At 39.4% G+C, this 16,473-nt stretch overlaps 22 non-coding genes and 1 pseudogene across 22 annotated transcripts; all 23 read left to right on the top strand.

The window, feature by feature from the left end:
• The first annotated feature begins 689 nt into the window (after nt 1-689).
• On the top strand, nt 690-808 carry LOC141303259 (5S ribosomal RNA). The gene has a single exon (XR_012343241.1). It is a non-coding gene; the product is annotated as a 5S ribosomal RNA (ribosomal RNA).
• Nucleotides 809-893: 85 nt separating this feature from the next.
• On the top strand, nt 894-1,012 carry LOC141303645 (5S ribosomal RNA). The gene has a single exon (XR_012343625.1). It is a non-coding gene; the product is annotated as a 5S ribosomal RNA (ribosomal RNA).
• A 730-nt stretch (nt 1,013-1,742) lies between these two features.
• On the top strand, nt 1,743-1,861 carry LOC141303203 (5S ribosomal RNA). The gene has a single exon (XR_012343186.1). It is a non-coding gene; the product is annotated as a 5S ribosomal RNA (ribosomal RNA).
• Nucleotides 1,862-1,945: 84 nt separating this feature from the next.
• LOC141303055 (5S ribosomal RNA) lies at nt 1,946-2,064 on the top strand. The gene has a single exon (XR_012343040.1). It is a non-coding gene; the product is annotated as a 5S ribosomal RNA (ribosomal RNA).
• Nucleotides 2,065-2,148: 84 nt separating this feature from the next.
• On the top strand, nt 2,149-2,267 carry LOC141303460 (5S ribosomal RNA). The gene has a single exon (XR_012343440.1). It is a non-coding gene; the product is annotated as a 5S ribosomal RNA (ribosomal RNA).
• A 1,365-nt stretch (nt 2,268-3,632) lies between these two features.
• Nucleotides 3,633-3,751, top strand: LOC141303603 (5S ribosomal RNA). The gene has a single exon (XR_012343582.1). It is a non-coding gene; the product is annotated as a 5S ribosomal RNA (ribosomal RNA).
• A 1,376-nt stretch (nt 3,752-5,127) lies between these two features.
• On the top strand, nt 5,128-5,246 carry LOC141303356 (5S ribosomal RNA). Its single transcript, XR_012343338.1, has one exon. It is a non-coding gene; the product is annotated as a 5S ribosomal RNA (ribosomal RNA).
• Nucleotides 5,247-5,330: 84 nt separating this feature from the next.
• Nucleotides 5,331-5,449, top strand: LOC141303698 (5S ribosomal RNA; annotated as a pseudogene).
• An 84-nt stretch (nt 5,450-5,533) lies between these two features.
• On the top strand, nt 5,534-5,652 carry LOC141303551 (5S ribosomal RNA). The gene has a single exon (XR_012343531.1). It is a non-coding gene; the product is annotated as a 5S ribosomal RNA (ribosomal RNA).
• A 730-nt stretch (nt 5,653-6,382) lies between these two features.
• LOC141303459 (5S ribosomal RNA) lies at nt 6,383-6,501 on the top strand. The gene has a single exon (XR_012343439.1). It is a non-coding gene; the product is annotated as a 5S ribosomal RNA (ribosomal RNA).
• Nucleotides 6,502-7,221: 720 nt separating this feature from the next.
• On the top strand, nt 7,222-7,340 carry LOC141303584 (5S ribosomal RNA). Its single transcript, XR_012343563.1, has one exon. It is a non-coding gene; the product is annotated as a 5S ribosomal RNA (ribosomal RNA).
• Nucleotides 7,341-8,713: 1,373 nt separating this feature from the next.
• On the top strand, nt 8,714-8,832 carry LOC141303201 (5S ribosomal RNA). Its single transcript, XR_012343185.1, has one exon. It is a non-coding gene; the product is annotated as a 5S ribosomal RNA (ribosomal RNA).
• Nucleotides 8,833-8,916: 84 nt separating this feature from the next.
• LOC141303257 (5S ribosomal RNA) lies at nt 8,917-9,035 on the top strand. The gene has a single exon (XR_012343240.1). It is a non-coding gene; the product is annotated as a 5S ribosomal RNA (ribosomal RNA).
• A 726-nt stretch (nt 9,036-9,761) lies between these two features.
• LOC141303601 (5S ribosomal RNA) lies at nt 9,762-9,880 on the top strand. Its single transcript, XR_012343581.1, has one exon. It is a non-coding gene; the product is annotated as a 5S ribosomal RNA (ribosomal RNA).
• Nucleotides 9,881-11,256: 1,376 nt separating this feature from the next.
• Nucleotides 11,257-11,375, top strand: LOC141303256 (5S ribosomal RNA). The gene has a single exon (XR_012343239.1). It is a non-coding gene; the product is annotated as a 5S ribosomal RNA (ribosomal RNA).
• Nucleotides 11,376-11,459: 84 nt separating this feature from the next.
• Nucleotides 11,460-11,578, top strand: LOC141303550 (5S ribosomal RNA). The gene has a single exon (XR_012343530.1). It is a non-coding gene; the product is annotated as a 5S ribosomal RNA (ribosomal RNA).
• Nucleotides 11,579-12,308: 730 nt separating this feature from the next.
• LOC141303456 (5S ribosomal RNA) lies at nt 12,309-12,427 on the top strand. The gene has a single exon (XR_012343437.1). It is a non-coding gene; the product is annotated as a 5S ribosomal RNA (ribosomal RNA).
• Nucleotides 12,428-13,147: 720 nt separating this feature from the next.
• On the top strand, nt 13,148-13,266 carry LOC141303183 (5S ribosomal RNA). Its single transcript, XR_012343166.1, has one exon. It is a non-coding gene; the product is annotated as a 5S ribosomal RNA (ribosomal RNA).
• A 726-nt stretch (nt 13,267-13,992) lies between these two features.
• On the top strand, nt 13,993-14,111 carry LOC141303255 (5S ribosomal RNA). The gene has a single exon (XR_012343238.1). It is a non-coding gene; the product is annotated as a 5S ribosomal RNA (ribosomal RNA).
• Nucleotides 14,112-14,195: 84 nt separating this feature from the next.
• Nucleotides 14,196-14,314, top strand: LOC141303139 (5S ribosomal RNA). Its single transcript, XR_012343122.1, has one exon. It is a non-coding gene; the product is annotated as a 5S ribosomal RNA (ribosomal RNA).
• A 730-nt stretch (nt 14,315-15,044) lies between these two features.
• Nucleotides 15,045-15,163, top strand: LOC141303254 (5S ribosomal RNA). Its single transcript, XR_012343237.1, has one exon. It is a non-coding gene; the product is annotated as a 5S ribosomal RNA (ribosomal RNA).
• Nucleotides 15,164-15,247: 84 nt separating this feature from the next.
• LOC141303121 (5S ribosomal RNA) lies at nt 15,248-15,366 on the top strand. The gene has a single exon (XR_012343105.1). It is a non-coding gene; the product is annotated as a 5S ribosomal RNA (ribosomal RNA).
• Nucleotides 15,367-16,096: 730 nt separating this feature from the next.
• On the top strand, nt 16,097-16,215 carry LOC141303455 (5S ribosomal RNA). The gene has a single exon (XR_012343436.1). It is a non-coding gene; the product is annotated as a 5S ribosomal RNA (ribosomal RNA).
• The last annotated feature ends 258 nt before the right edge of the window (nt 16,216-16,473 follow it).

Below are 16,473 nucleotides of genomic sequence, written 5' to 3'. Positions count from 1 at the left end.
AAAGACGTGTTTTACCGCTCTATTTATTACAATCATTTAAATGTATTATAGAGTGTTAAGTGTTTTACATGTTTTTTTAGGCCATTTTATTGCTCTTAACATTTTAAGTGTGTGTGTGTCTTAAATAAATGGATGGTTGGCCTGCCATGTGACTAGACACATGACAGGAAGCAGGAAGTACAACTGTATAAGAGAGCAGCATGACAAACAAAGGACAGTCACCAAACTGTTGGATTAAGGAGTTTGCTAATTTTAGAGCTCACCTTTCCATTCACCACCTGCAAACTTTGGATTACACTTTCTGTGGATTGTATATACAATGGTGGACACTCACATTGGACTTATCAACACACTGGGATTCTTGGACTGTTTTTAGGGTATGGACAAATGAACTGTATTCTTTTAACAGCATTTACCTAGTTTTATCGTGTTGTTTTAAAGTCTTTTTATGTGAACCTTGTATATAAACCAAATCTATTTAAACCAATCTTCTTTTATGTCTCATTCTTTTAACCACTAGTCATCTCTCACAGTTAAATCTGACCCCATTTTAATCTTGTAACTCTGGATGGGAGACCGCCTGGGAATACCAGGTGCTGTAAGCTTTTGCCTTTTCTTCACTATTTATATAATATGATGGCTTTTACGGAGGCTGATCTATAAATAGCCCACTTTTTGGAGCAGTACTCGCTTACGGCCATACTGCGCTGAGAGCGCCCGATCTCGTCTGATCTCGGAAGCAAAGCAGCGTCGGGCCTGGTTAGTACTTAGATGGGAGACCGCCTGGGAATACCAGGTGCTGTAAGCTTTTGCCTTTTCTTCACTATTTATATAATATGCTGGCTTTTACGGAGGCTGATCTTTAAATAGCCCACTTTTTGGAGCAGCCCCCTGCTTAAGGCCATACTGCGCTGAGACCGCCCGATCTCGTCTGATCTCGGAAGCAAAGCAGCGTCGGGCCTGGTTAGTACTTGGATGGGAGACCGCCTGGGAATACCAGGTGCTGTAAGCTTTTGCCTTTTCTTCACTATTTATATAATATGCTGGCTTTTAGAAAGACGTGTTTTACCGCTCTATTTATTACAATCATTTAAATGTATTATAGAGTGTTAAGTGTTTTACATGTTTTTTTAGGCCATTTTATTGCTCTTAACATTTTAAGTGTGTGTGTGTCTTAAATAAATGGATGGTTGGCCTGCCATGTGACTAGACACATGACAGGAAGTAGGAAGTACAACTGTATAAGAGAGCAGCATGACAAACAAAGGACAGTCACCAAACTGTTGGATTAAGGAGTTTGCTAATTTTAGAGCTCACCTTTCCATTCACCACCTGCAAACTTTGGATTACACTTTCTGTGGATTGTATATACAATGGTGGACACTCACATTGGACTTATCAACACACTGGGATTCTTTTACTGTTTTTAGGGTATGGACAAATGAACTGTATTCTTTTAACAGCATTTACCTAGTTTTATCGTGTTGTTTTAAAGTCTTTTATGTGAACCTTGTATAAAAACCAAATCTATTTAAACCAATCTTCTTTTATGTCTCATTCTTTTAACCACTAGTCATCTCTCACAGTTAATTCTGACCCCATTTTAATGTTGTAACTCTGGATGGGAGACCGCCTGGGAATACCAGGTGCTGTAAACTTTTGCCTTTTCTTCACTATTTATATAATATGATGGCTTTTACGGAGGCTGATCTATAAATAACCCACTTTTTGGAGCAGTCCTCGCTTACGGCCATACTGCGCTGAGTGCGCCCGATCTCGTCTGATCTCGGAAGCAAAGCAGCGTCGGGCCTGGTTAGTACTTGGATGGGAGACCCCCTGGGAATACCAGGTGCTGTAAGCTTTTGCCTTTTCTTCACTATTTATATAAAATGATGGCTTTTACGGAGGCTGATCTATAAATAGCCCACTTTTTGGAGCAGTACTCGCTTACGGCCATACTGCGCTGAGAGCACCCGATCTCGTCTGATCTCGGAAGCAAAGCAGCGTCGGGCCTGGTTAGTACTTAGATGGGAGACCGCCTGGGAATACCAGGTGCTGTAAGCTTTTGCCTTTTCTTCACTATTTATATAATATGCTGGCTTTTACGGAGGCTGATCTTTAAATAGCCCACTTTTTGGAGCAGCCCTCGCTTACGGCCATACTGCGCTGAGACCGCCCGATCTCGTCTGATCTCGGAAGCAAAGCAGCGTCGGGCCTGGTTAGTACTTGGATGGGAGACCGCCTGGGAATACCAGGTGCTGTAAGCTTTTGCCTTTTCTTCACTATTTATATAATATGCTGGCTTTTAGAAAGACGTGTTTTACCGCTCTATTTATTACAATCATTTAAATGTATTATAGAGTGTTAAGTGTTTTACATGTTTTTTAGGCCATTTTATTACTCTTAACATTTTAAGTGTGTGTGTGTCTTTAATAAATGGATGGTTGGCCTGCCATGTGACTAGACACATGACAGGAAGCAGGAAGTACAACTGTATAAGAGAGCAGCATGACAAAAAAAGTCACCAAACTGTTGGATTAAGGAGTTGCTAATTTTAGAGCTCACCTTTCCATTCACCACCTGCAAATTTTGGATTACACTTTCTGTGGATTGTATATACAATGGTGGACACTCACATTGGACTTATCAACACACTGGGATTCTTGGACTGTTTTTAGGGTATGGACAAATGAACTGTATTCTTTTAACAGCATTTACCTAGTTTTATCGTGTTGTTTTAAAGTCTTTTATGTGAACCTTGTATATAAACCAAATCTATTTAAACCAATCTTCTTTTATGTCTCATTCTTTTAACCACTAGTCATCTCTCACAGTTAAATCTGACCCCATTTTAATCTTGTAACTCTGGAAGGGAGACCGCCTGGGAATACCAGGTGCTGTAAGCTTTTGCCTTTTCTTCACTATTTATATAATATGCTGGCTTTTAGAAAGACGTGTTTTACCGCTCTATTTATTACAATCATTTAAATGTATTATAGAGTGTTAAGTGTTTTACATGTTTTTTTAGGCCATTTTATTGCTCTTAACATTTTAAGTGTGTGTCTTAAATAAATGGATGGTTGGCCTGCCATGTGACTAGACACATGACAGGAAGCAGGAAGTACAACTGTATAAGAGAGCAGCATGACAAACAAAGGACAGTCACCAAACTGTTGGATTAAGGAGTTTGCTAATTTTAGAGCTCACCTTTCCATTCACCACCTGCAAACTTTGGATTACACTTTCTGTGGATTGTATATACAATGGTGGACACTCACATTGGACTTATCAACACACTGGGATTCTTGGACTGTTTTTAGGGTATGGACAAATGAACTGTATTCTTTTAACAGCATTTACCTAGTTTTATCGTGTTGTTTTAAAGTCTTTTATGTGAACCTTGTATAAAAACCAAATCTATTTAAACCAATCTTCTTTTATGTCTCATTCTTTTAACCACTAGTCATCTCTCACAGTTAATTCTGACCCCATTTTAATGTTGTAACTCTGGATGGGAGACCGCCTGGGAATACCAGGTGCTGTAAGCTTTTGCCTTTTCTTCACTATTTATATAATATGATGGCTTTTACGGAGGCTGATCTATAAATAACCCACTTTTTGGAGCAGTCCTCGCTTACGGCCATACTGCGCTGAGTGCGCCCGATCTCGTCTGATCTCGGAAGCAAAGCAGCGTCGGGCCTTGTTAGTACTTGGATGGGAGACCGCCTGGGAATACCAGGTGCTGTAAGCTTTTGCCTTTTCTTCACTATTTATATAATATGCTGGCTTTTAGAAAGACGTGTTTTACCGCTCTATTTATTACAATCATTTAAATGTATTATAGAGTGTTAAGTGTTTTACATGTTTTTTAGGCCATTTTATTACTCTTAACATTTTAAGTGTGTGTGTGTGTGTGTCTTTAATAAATGGATGGTTGGCCTGCCATGTGACTAGACACATGACAGGAAGCAGGAAGTACAACTGTATAAGAGAGCAGCATGACAAAAAAAGTCACCAAACTGTTGGATTAAGGAGTTGCTAATTTTAGAGCTCACCTTTCCATTCACCACCTGCAAACTTTGGATTACACTTTCTGTGGATTGTATATACAATGGTGGACACTCACATTGGACTTATCAACACACTGGGATTCTTGGACTGTTTTTAGGGTATGGACAAATGAACTGTATTCTTTTAACAGCATTTACCTAGTTTTATCGTGTTGTTTTAAAGTCTTTTATGTGAACCTTGTATATAAACCAAATCTATTTAAACCAATCTTCTTTTATGTCTCATTCTTTTAACCACTAGTCATCTCTCACAGTTAAATCTGACCCCATTTTAATCTTGTAACTCTGGATGGGAGACCGCCTGGGAATACCAGGTGCTGTAAGCTTTTGCCTTTTCTTCACTATTTATATAATATGCTGGCTTTTAGAAAGACGTGTTTTACCGCTCTATTTATTACAATCATTTAAATGTATTATAGAGTGTTAAGTGTTTTACATGTTTTTTTAGGCCATTTTATTGCTCTTAACATTTTAAGTGTGTGTGTGTCTTAAATAAATGGATGGTTGGCCTGCCATGTGACTAGACACATGACAGGAAGCAGGAAGTACAACTGTATAAGAGAGCAGCATGACATACAAAGGACAGTCACCAAACTGTTGGATTAAGGAGTTTGCTAATTTTAGAGCTCACCTTTCCATTCACCACCTGCAAACTTTGGATTACACTTTCTGTGGATTGTATATACAATGGTGGACACTCACATTGGACTTATCAACACACTGGGATTCTTGGACTGTTTTTAGGGTATGGACAAATGAACTGTATTCTTTTAACAGCATTTACCTAGTTTTATCGTGTTGTTTTAAAGTCTTTTTATGTGAACCTTGTATATAAACCAAATCTATTTAAACCAATCTTCTTTTATGTCTCATTCTTTTAACCACTAGTCATCTCTCACAGTTAATTCTGACCCCATTTTAATGTTGTAACTCTGGATGGGAGACCGCCTGGGAATACCAGGTGCTGTAAGCTTTTGCCTTTTCTTCACTATTTATATAATATGATGGCTTTTACGGAGGCTGATCTATAAATAACCCACTTTTTGGAGCAGTCTTCGCTTACGGCCATACTGCGCTGAGTGCGCCCGATCTCGTCTGATCTCGGAAGCAAAGCAGCGTCGGGCCTGGTTAGTACTTAGATGGGAGACCGCCTGGGAATACCAGGTGCTGTAAGCTTTTGCCTTTTCTTCACTATTTATATAATATGCTGGCTTTTACGGAGGCTGATCTTTAAATAGCCCACTTTTTGGAGCAGCCCTCACTTACGGCCATACTGCGCTGAGACCGCCCTATCTCGTCTGATCTCGGAAGCAAAGCAGCGTCGGGCCTGGTTAGTACTTGGATGGGAGACAGCCTGGGAATACCAGGTGCTGTAAGCTTTTGCCTTTTCTTCACTATTTATATAATATGCTGGCTTTTACGGAGGCTGATCTTTAAATAGGCCACTTTTTGGAGCAGCCCTCGCTTACGGCCATACCGCGCTGAGACCGCCCAATCTCGTCTGATCTCGGAAGCAAAGCAGCGTCGGGCCTGGTTAGTACTTGGATGGGAGACCGCCTGGGAATACCAGGTGCTGTAAGCTTTTGCCTTTTCTTCACTATTTATATAATATGCTGGCTTTTAGAAAGACGTGTTTTACCGCTCTATTTATTACAATCATTTAAATGTATTATAGATTGTTAAGTGTTTTACATGTTTTTTTAGGCCATTTTATTGCTCTTAACATTTTAAGTGTGTGTGTGTCTTAAATAAATGGATGGTTGGCCTGCCATGTGACTAGACACATGACAGGAAGCAGGAAGTACAACTGTATAAGAGAGCAGCATGACAAACAAAGGACAGTCACCAAACTGTTGGATTAAGGAGTTTGCTAATTTTAGAGCTCACCTTTCCATTCACCACCTGCAAACTTTGGATTACACTTTCTGTGGATTGTATATACAATGGTGGACACTCACATTGGACTTATCAACACACTAGGATTCTTGGACTGTTTTTAGGGTATGGACAATTGAACTGTATTCTTTTAACAGCATTTACCTAGTTTTATCGTGTTGTTTTAAAGTCTTTTATGTGAACCTTGTATATAAACCAAATCTATTTAAACCAATCTTCTTTTATGTCTCATTCTTTTAACCACTACTCATCTCTCACAGTTAAATCTGACCCCATTTTAATCTTGTAACTCTGGATGGGAGACCGCCTGGGAATACCAGGTGCTGTAAGCTTTTGCCTTTTCTTCACTATTTATATAATATGCTGGCTTTTACAGAGGCTGATCTTTAAATAGCCCACTTTTTGGAGCAGCCCTCGCTTACGGCCATACTGCGCTGAGACCGCCCGATCTCGTCTGATCTCGGAAGCAAAGCAGCGTCGGGCCTGGTTAGTACTTGGATGGGAGACCGCCTGGGAATACCAGGTGCTGTAAGCTTTTGCCTTTTCTTCACTATTTATATAATATGCTGGCTTTTAGAAAGACGTGTTTTACCGCTCTATTTATTACAATCATTTAAATGTATTATAGAGTGTTAAGTGTTTTACATGTTTTTTAGGCCATTTTATTACTCTTAACATTTTAAGTGTGTGTGTGTCTTTAATAAATGGATGGTTCGCCTGCCATGTGACTAGACACATGACAGGAAGCAGGAAGTACAACTGTATAAGAGAGCAGCATGACAAAAAAAGTCACCAAACTGTTGGATTAAGGAGTTGCTAATTTTAGAGCTCACCTTTCCATTCACCACCTGCAAACTTTGGATTACACTTTCTGTGGATTGTATATACAATGGTGGACACTCACATTGGACTTATCAACACACTGGGATTCTTGGACTGTTTTTAGGGTATGGACAAATGAACTGTATTCTTTTAACAGCATTTACCTAGTTTTATCGTGTTGTTTTAAAGTCTTTTATGTGAACCTTGTATATAAACCAAATCTATTTAAACCAATCTTTTATGTCTCATTCTTTTAACCACTAGTCATCTCTCACAGTTAAATCTGACCCCATTTTAATGTTGTAACTCTGGATGGGAGACCGCCTGGGAATACCAGGTGCTGTAAGCTTTTGCCTTTTCTTCACTATTTATATAATATGATGGCTTTTACGGAGGCTGATCTATAAATAACCCACTTTTTGGAGCAGTCCTCGCTTACGGCCATACTGCGCTGAGTGCGCCCGATCTCGTCTGATCTCGGAAGCAAAGCAGCGTCGGCCCTGGTTAGTACTTGGATGGGAGACCGCCTGGGAATACCAGGTGCTGTAAGCTTTTGCCTTTTCTTCACTATTTATATAATATGCTGGCTTTTAGAAAGACGTGTTTTACCGCTCTATTTATTACAATCATTTAAATGTATTATAGAGTGTTAAGTGTTTTACATGTTTTTTTAGGCCATTTTATTGCTCTTAACATTTTAAGTGTGTGTCTTAAATAAATGGATGGTTGGCCTGCCATGTGACTAGACACATGACAGGAAGCAGGAAGTACAACTGTATAAGAGAGCAGCATGACAAACAAAGGACAGTCACCAAACTGTTGGATTAAGGAGTTTGCTAATTTTAGAGCTCACCTTTCCATTCACCACCTGCAAACTTTGGATTACACTTTCTGTGGATTGTATATACAATGGTGGACACTCACATTGGACTTATCAACACACTGGGATTCTTGGACTGTTTTTAGGGTATGGACAAATGAACTGTATTCTTTTAACAGCATTTACCTAGTTTTATCGTGTTGTTTTAAAGTCTTTTATGTGAACCTTGTATATAAACCAAATCTATTTAAACCAATCTTCTTTTATGTCTCATTCTTTTAACCACTAGTCATCTCTCACAGTTAAATCTGACCCCATTTTAATCTTGTAACTCTGGATGGGAGACCGCCTGGGAATACCAGGTGCTGTAAGCTTTTGCCTTTTCTTCACTATTTATATAATATGCTGGCTTTTAGAAAGACGTGTTTTACCGCTCTATTTATTACAATCATTTAAATGTATTATAGAGTGTTAAGTGTTTTACATGTTTTTTTTAGGCCATTTTATTGCTCTTAACATTTTAAGTGTGTGTGTGTCTTAAATAAATGGATGGTTGGCCTGCCATGTGACTAGACACATGACAGGAAGCAGGAAGTACAACTGTATAAGAGAGCAGCATGACAAACAAAGGACAGTCACCAAACTGTTGGATTAAGGAGTTTGCTAATTTTAGAGCTCACCTTTCCATTCACCACCTGCAAACTTTGGATTACACTTTCTGTGGATTGTATATACAATGGTGGACACTCACATTGGACTTATCAACACACTGGGATTCTTGGACTGTTTTTAGGGTATGGACAAATGAACTGTATTCTTTTAACAGCATTTACCTAGTTTTATCGTGTTGTTTTAAAGTCTTTTATGTGAACCTTGTATAAAAACCAAATCTATTTAAACCAATCTTCTTTTATGTCTCATTCTTTTAACCACTAGTCATCTCTCACAGTTAATTCTGACCCCATTTTAATGGTGTAACTCTGGACGGGAGACCGCCTGGGAATACCAGGTGCTGTAAACTTTTGCCTTTTCTTCACTATTTATATAATATGATGGCTTTTACGGAGGCTGATCTATAAATAACCCACTTTTTGGAGCAGTCCTCGCTTACGGCCATACTGCGCTGAGTGCGCCCGATCTCGTCTGATCTCGGAAGCAAAGCAGCGTCGGGCCTGGTTAGTACTTGGATGGGAGACCCCCTGGGAATACCAGGTGCTGTAAGCTTTTGCCTTTTCTTCACTATTTATATAATATGATGGCTTTTACGGAGGCTGATCTATAAATAGCCCACTTTTTGGAGCAGTACTCGCTTACGGCCATACTGCGCTGAGAGCGCCCGATCTCGTCTGATCTCGGAAGCAAAGCAGCGTCGGGCCTGGTTAGTACTTAGATGGGAGACCGCCTGGGAATACCAGGTGCTGTAAGCTTTTGCCTTTTCTTCACTATTTATATAATATGCTGGCTTTTAGAAAGACGTGTTTTACCGCTCTATTTATTACAATCATTTAAATGTATTATAGAGTGTTAAGTGTTTTACATGTTTTTTTAGGCCATTTTATTGCTCTTAACATTTTAAGTGTGTGTCTTAAATAAATGGATGGTTGGCCTGCCATGTGACTAGACACATGACAGGAAGCAGGAAGTACAACTGTATAAGAGAGCAGCATGACAAACAAAGGACAGTCACCAAACTGTTGGATTAAGGAGTTTGCTAATTTTAGAGCTCACCTTTCCATTCACCACCTGCAAACTTTGGATTACACTTTCTGTGGATTGTATATACAATGGTGGACACTCACATTGGACTTATCAACACACTGGGATTCTTGGACTGTTTTTAGGGTATGGACAAATGAACTGTATTCTTTTAACAGCATTTACCTAGTTTTATCGTGTTGTTTTAAAGTCTTTTATGTGAACCTTGTATATAAACCAAATCTATTTAAACCAATCTTCTTTTATGTCTCATTCTTTTAACCACTAGTCATCTCTCACAGTTAATTCTGACCCCATTTTAATGTTGTAACTCTGGATGGGAGACCGCCTGGGAATACCAGGTGCTGTAAGCTTTTGCCTTTTCTTCACTATTTATATAATATGATGGCTTTTACGGAGGCTGATCTATAAATAACCCACTTTTTGGAGCAGTCCTCGCTTACGGCCATACTGCGCTGAGTGCGCCCGATCTCGTCTGATCTCGGAAGCAAAGCAGCGTCGGGCCTTGTTAGTACTTGGATGGGAGACCGCCTGGGAATACCAGGTGCTGTAAGCTTTTGCCTTTTCTTCACTATTTATATAATATGCTGGCTTTTAGAAAGACGTGTTTTACCGCTCTATTTATTACAATCATTTAAATGTATTATAGAGTGTTAAGTGTTTTACATGTTTTTTAGGCCATTTTATTACTCTTAACATTTTAAGTGTGTGTGTGTGTGTGTCTTTAATAAATGGATGGTTGGCCTGCCATGTGACTAGACACATGACAGGAAGCAGGAAGTACAACTGTATAAGAGAGCAGCATGACAAAAAAAGTCACCAAACTGTTGGATTAAGGAGTTGCTAATTTTAGAGCTCACCTTTCCATTCACCACCTGCAAACTTTGGATTACACTTTCTGTGGATTGTATATACAATGGTGGACACTCACATTGGACTTATCAACACACTGGGATTCTTGGACTGTTTTTAGGGTATGGACAAATGAACTGTATTCTTTTAACAGCATTTACCTAGTTTTATCGTGTTGTTTTAAAGTCTTTTATGTGAACCTTGTATATAAACCAAATCTATTTAAACCAATCTTCTTTTATGTCTCATTCTTTTAACCACTAGTCATCTCTCACAGTTAAATCTGACCCCATTTTAATCTTGTAACTCTGGATGGGAGACCGCCTGGGAATACCAGGTGCTGTAAGCTTTTGCCTTTTCTTCACTATTTATATAATATGCTGGCTTTTAGAAAGACGTGTTTTACCGCTCTATTTATTACAATCATTTAAATGTATTATAGAGTGTTAAGTGTTTTACATGTTTTTTTAGGCCATTTTATTGCTCTTAACATTTTAAGTGTGTGTGTGTCTTAAATAAATGGATGGTTGGCCTGCCATGTGACTAGACACATGACAGGAAGCAGGAAGTACAACTGTATAAGAGAGCAGCATGACATACAAAGGACAGTCACCAAACTGTTGGATTAAGGAGTTTGCTAATTTTAGAGCTCACCTTTCCATTCACCACCTGCAAACTTTGGATTACACTTTCTGTGGATTGTATATACAATGGTGGACACTCACATTGGACTTATCAACACACTGGGATTCTTGGACTGTTTTTAGGGTATGGACAAATGAACTGTATTCTTTTAACAGCATTTACCTAGTTTTATCGTGTTGTTTTAAAGTCTTTTTATGTGAACCTTGTATATAAACCAAATCTATTTAAACCAATCTTCTTTTATGTCTCATTCTTTTAACCACTAGTCATCTCTCACAGTTAAATCTGACCCCATTTTAATCTTGTAACTCTGGATGGGAGACCGCCTGGGAATACCAGGTGCTGTAAGCTTTTGCCTTTTCTTCACTATTTATATAATATGATGGCTTTTACGGAGGCTGATCTATAAATAGCCCACTTTTTGGAGCAGTACTCGCTTACGGCCATACTGCGCTGAGAGCGCCCGATCTCGTCTGATCTCGGAAGCAAAGCAGCGTCGGGCCTGGTTAGTACTTAGATGGGAGACCGCCTGGGAATACCAGGTGCTGTAAGCTTTTGCCTTTTCTTCACTATTTATATAATATGCTGGCTTTTACGGAGGCTGATCTTTAAATAGGCCACTTTTTGGAGCAGCCCTCGCTTACGGCCATACCGCGCTGAGACCGCCCAATCTCGTCTGATCTCGGAAGCAAAGCAGCGTCGGGCCTGGTTAGTACTTGGATGGGAGACCGCCTGGGAATACCAGGTGCTGTAAGCTTTTGCCTTTTCTTCACTATTTATATAATATGCTGGCTTTTAGAAAGACGTGTTTTACCGCTCTATTTATTACAATCATTTAAATGTATTATAGATTGTTAAGTGTTTTACATGTTTTTTTAGGCCATTTTATTGCTCTTAACATTTTAAGTGTGTGTGTGTCTTAAATAAATGGATGGTTGGCCTGCCATGTGACTAGACACATGACAGGAAGCAGGAAGTACAACTGTATAAGAGAGCAGCATGACAAACAAAGGACAGTCACCAAACTGTTGGATTAAGGAGTTTGCTAATTTTAGAGCTCACCTTTCCATTCACCACCTGCAAACTTTGGATTACACTTTCTGTGGATTGTATATACAATGGTGGACACTCACATTGGACTTATCAACACACTAGGATTCTTGGACTGTTTTTAGGGTATGGACAATTGAACTGTATTCTTTTAACAGCATTTACCTAGTTTTATCGTGTTGTTTTAAAGTCTTTTATGTGAACCTTGTATATAAACCAAATCTATTTAAACCAATCTTCTTTTATGTCTCATTCTTTTAACCACTACTCATCTCTCACAGTTAAATCTGACCCCATTTTAATCTTGTAACTCTGGATGGGAGACCGCCTGGGAATACCAGGTGCTGTAAGCTTTTGCCTTTTCTTCACTATTTATATAATATGCTGGCTTTTACAGAGGCTGATCTTTAAATAGCCCACTTTTTGGAGCAGCCCTCGCTTACGGCCATACTGCGCTGAGACCGCCCGATCTCGTCTGATCTCGGAAGCAAAGCAGCGTCGGGCCTGGTTAGTACTTGGATGGGAGACCGCCTGGGAATACCAGGTGCTGTAAGCTTTTGCCTTTTCTTCACTATTTATATAATATGCTGGCTTTTAGAAAGACGTGTTTTACCGCTCTATTTATTACAATCATTTAAATGTATTATAGAGTGTTAAGTGTTTTACATGTTTTTTAGGCCATTTTATTACTCTTAACATTTTAAGTGTGTGTGTGTCTTTAATAAATGGATGGTTCGCCTGCCATGTGACTAGACACATGACAGGAAGCAGGAAGTACAACTGTATAAGAGAGCAGCATGACAAAAAAAGTCACCAAACTGTTGGATTAAGGAGTTGCTAATTTTAGAGCTCACCTTTCCATTCACCACCTGCAAACTTTGGATTACACTTTCTGTGGATTGTATATACAATGGTGGACACTCACATTGGACTTATCAACACACTGGGATTCTTGGACTGTTTTTAGGGTATGGACAAATGAACTGTATTCTTTTAACAGCATTTACCTAGTTTTATCGTGTTGTTTTAAAGTCTTTTATGTGAACCTTGTATATAAACCAAATCTATTTAAACCAATCTTTTATGTCTCATTCTTTTAACCACTAGTCATCTCTCACAGTTAAATCTGACCCCATTTTAATGTTGTAACTCTGGATGGGAGACCGCCTGGGAATACCAGGTGCTGTAAGCTTTTGCCTTTTCTTCACTATTTATATAATATGATGGCTTTTACGGAGGCTGATCTATAAATAACCCACTTTTTGGAGCAGTCCTCGCTTACGGCCATACTGCGCTGAGTGCGCCCGATCTCGTCTGATCTCGGAAGCAAAGCAGCGTCGGGCCTGGTTAGTACTTGGATGGGAGACCGCCTGGGAATACCAGGTGCTGTAAGCTTTTGCCTTTTCTTCACTATTTATATAATATGCTGGCTTTTAGAAAGACGTGTTTTACCGCTCTATTTATTACAATCATTTAAATGTATTATAGAGTGTTAAGTGTTTTACATGTTTTTTTAGGCCATTTTATTGCTCTTAACATTTTAAGTGTGTGTCTTAAATAAATGGATGGTTGGCCTGCCATGTGACTAGACACATGACAGGAAGCAGGAAGTACAACTGTATAAGAGAGCAGCATGACAAACAAAGGACAGTCACCAAACTGTTGGATTAAGGAGTTTGCTAATTTTAGAGCTCACCTTTCCATTCACCACCTGCAAACTTTGGATTACACTTTCTGTGGATTGTATATACAATGGTGGACACTCACATTGGACTTATCAACACACTGGGATTCTTGGACTGTTTTTAGGGTATGGACAAATGAACTGTATTCTTTTAACAGCATTTACCTAGTTTTATCGTGTTGTTTTAAAGTCTTTTATGTGAACCTTGTATATAAACCAAATCTATTTAAACCAATCTTCTTTTATGTCTCATTCTTTTAACCACTAGTCATCTCTCACAGTTAAATCTGACCCCATTTTAATCTTGTAACTCTGGATGGGAGACCGCCTGGGAATACCAGGTGCTGTAAGCTTTTGCCTTTTCTTCACTATTTATATAATATGATGGCTTTTATGGAGGCTGATCTATAAATAGCCCACTTTTTGGAGCGGTACTCGCTTACGGCCATACTGCGCTGAGAGCGCCCGATCTCGTCTGATCTCGGAAGCAAAGCAGCGTCGGGCCTGGTTAGTACTTAGATGGGAGACCGCCTGGGAATACCAGGTGCTGTAAGCTTTTGCCTTTTCTTCACTATTTATATAATATGCTGGCTTTTACGGAGGCTGATCTTTAAATAGCCCACTTTTTGGAGCAGCCCTCGCTTACGGCCATACTGCGCTGAGACCGCCCGATCTCGTCTGATCTCGGAAGCTAAGCAGCGTCGGGCCTGGTTAGTACTTGGATGGGAGACCGCCTGGGAATACCAGGTGCTGTAAGCTTTTGCCTTTTCTTCACTATTTATATAATATGCTGGCTTTTAGAAAGACGTGTTTTACCGCTCTATTTATTACAATCATTTAAATGTATTATAGAGTGTTAAGTGATTTACATGTTTTTTTAGGCCATTTTATTGCTCTTAACATTTTAAGTGTGTGTGTGTCTTAAATAAATGGATGGTTGGCCTGCCATGTGACTAGACACATGACAGGAAGCAGGAAGTACAACTGTATAAGAGAGCAGCATGACAAACAAAGGACAGTCACCAAACTGTTGGATTAAGGAGTTTGCTAATTTTAGAGCTCACCTTTCCATTCACCACCTGCAAACTTTGGATTACACTTTCTGTGGATTGTATATACAATGGTGGACACTCACATTGGACTTATCAACACACTGGGATTCTTGGACTGTTTTTAGGGTATGGACAAATGAACTGTATTCTTTTAACAGCATTTACCTAGTTTTATCGTGTTGTTTTAAAGTCTTTTATGTGAACCTTGTATAAAAACCAAATCTATTTAAACCAATCTTCTTTTATGTCTCATTCTTTTAACCACTAGTCATCTCTCACAGTTAAATCTGACCCCATTTTAATCTTGTAACTCTGGATGGGAGACCGCCTGGGAATACCAGGTGCTGTAAGCTTTTGCCTTTTCTTCACTATTTATATAATATGATGGCTTTTACGGAGGCTGATCTATAAATAGCCCACTTTTTGGAGCAGTACTCGCTTACGGCCATACTGCGCTGAGAGCGCCCGATCTCGTCTGATCTCGGAAGCAAAGCAGCGTCGGGCCTGGTTAGTACTTAGATGGGAGACCGCCTGGGAATACCAGGTGCTGTAAGCTTTTGCCTTTTCTTCACTATTTATATAATATGCTGGCTTTTACGGAGGCTGATCTTTAAATAGGCCACTTTTTGGAGCAGCCCTCGCTTACGGCCATACCGCGCTGAGACCGCCCGATCTCGTCTGATCTCGGAAGCAAAGCAGCGTCGGGCCTGGTTAGTACTTGGATGGGAGACCGCCTGGGAATACCAGGTGCTGTAAGCTTTTGCCTTTTCTTCACTATTTATATAATATGCTGGCTTTTAGAAAGACGTGTTTTACCGCTCTATTTATTACAATCATTTAAATGTATTATAGAGTGTTAAGTGTTTTACATGTTTTTTTAGGCCATTTTATTGCTCTTAACATTTTAAGTGTGTGTGTGTCTTAAATAAATGGATGGTTGGCCTGCCATGTGACTAGACACATGACAGGAAGCAGGAAGTACAACTGTATAAGAGAGCAGCATGACAAACAAAGGACAGTCACCAAACTGTTGGATTAAGGAGTTTGCTAATTTTAGAGCTCACCTTTCCATTCACCACCTGCAAACTTTGGATTACACTTTCTGTGGATTGTATATACAATGGTGGACACTCACATTGGACTTATCAACACACTGGGATTCTTGGACTGTTTTTAGGGTATGGACAAATGAACTGTATTCTTTTAACAGCATTTACCTAGTTTTATTGTGTTGTTTTAAAGTCGTTTATGTGAACCTTGTATATAAACCAAATCTATTTAAACCAATCTTCTTTTATGTCTCATTCTTTTAACCACTAGTCATCTCTCACAGTTAAATCTGACCCCATTTTAATCTTGTAACTCTGGATGGGAGACCGCCTGGGAATACCAGGTGCTGTAAGCTTTTGCCTTTTCTTCACTATTTATATAATATGCTGGCTTTTACGGAGGCTGATCTTTAAATAGCCCACTTTTTGGAGCAGCCCTCGCTTACGGCCATACTGCGCTGAGACCGCCCGATCTCGTCTGATCTCGGAAGCAAAGCAGCGTCGGGCCTGGTTAGTACTTGGATGGGAGACCGCCTGGGAATACCAGGTGCTGTAAGCTTTTGCCTTTTCTTCACTATTTATATAATATGCTGGCTTTTAGAAAGACGTGTTTTACCGCTCTATTTATTACAATCATTTAAATGTATTATAGAGTGTTAAGTGTTTTACATGTTTTTTAGGCCATTTTATTACTCTTAACATTTTAAGTGTGTGTGTGTGTGTGTCTTTAATAAATGGATGGTTGGCCTGCCATGTGACTAGACACATGACAGGAAGCAGGAAGTACAACTGTATAAGAGAGCAGCATGACAAAAAA

The sequence above is a fragment of the Garra rufa genome, unplaced genomic scaffold (genome assembly GCF_049309525.1).
Source record: "Garra rufa unplaced genomic scaffold, GarRuf1.0 hap1_unplaced_001, whole genome shotgun sequence".
Lineage (NCBI taxonomy): Eukaryota > Metazoa > Chordata > Actinopteri > Cypriniformes > Cyprinidae > Garra > Garra rufa.
This window is presented reverse-complemented; position numbering and strand designations above follow the sequence as displayed.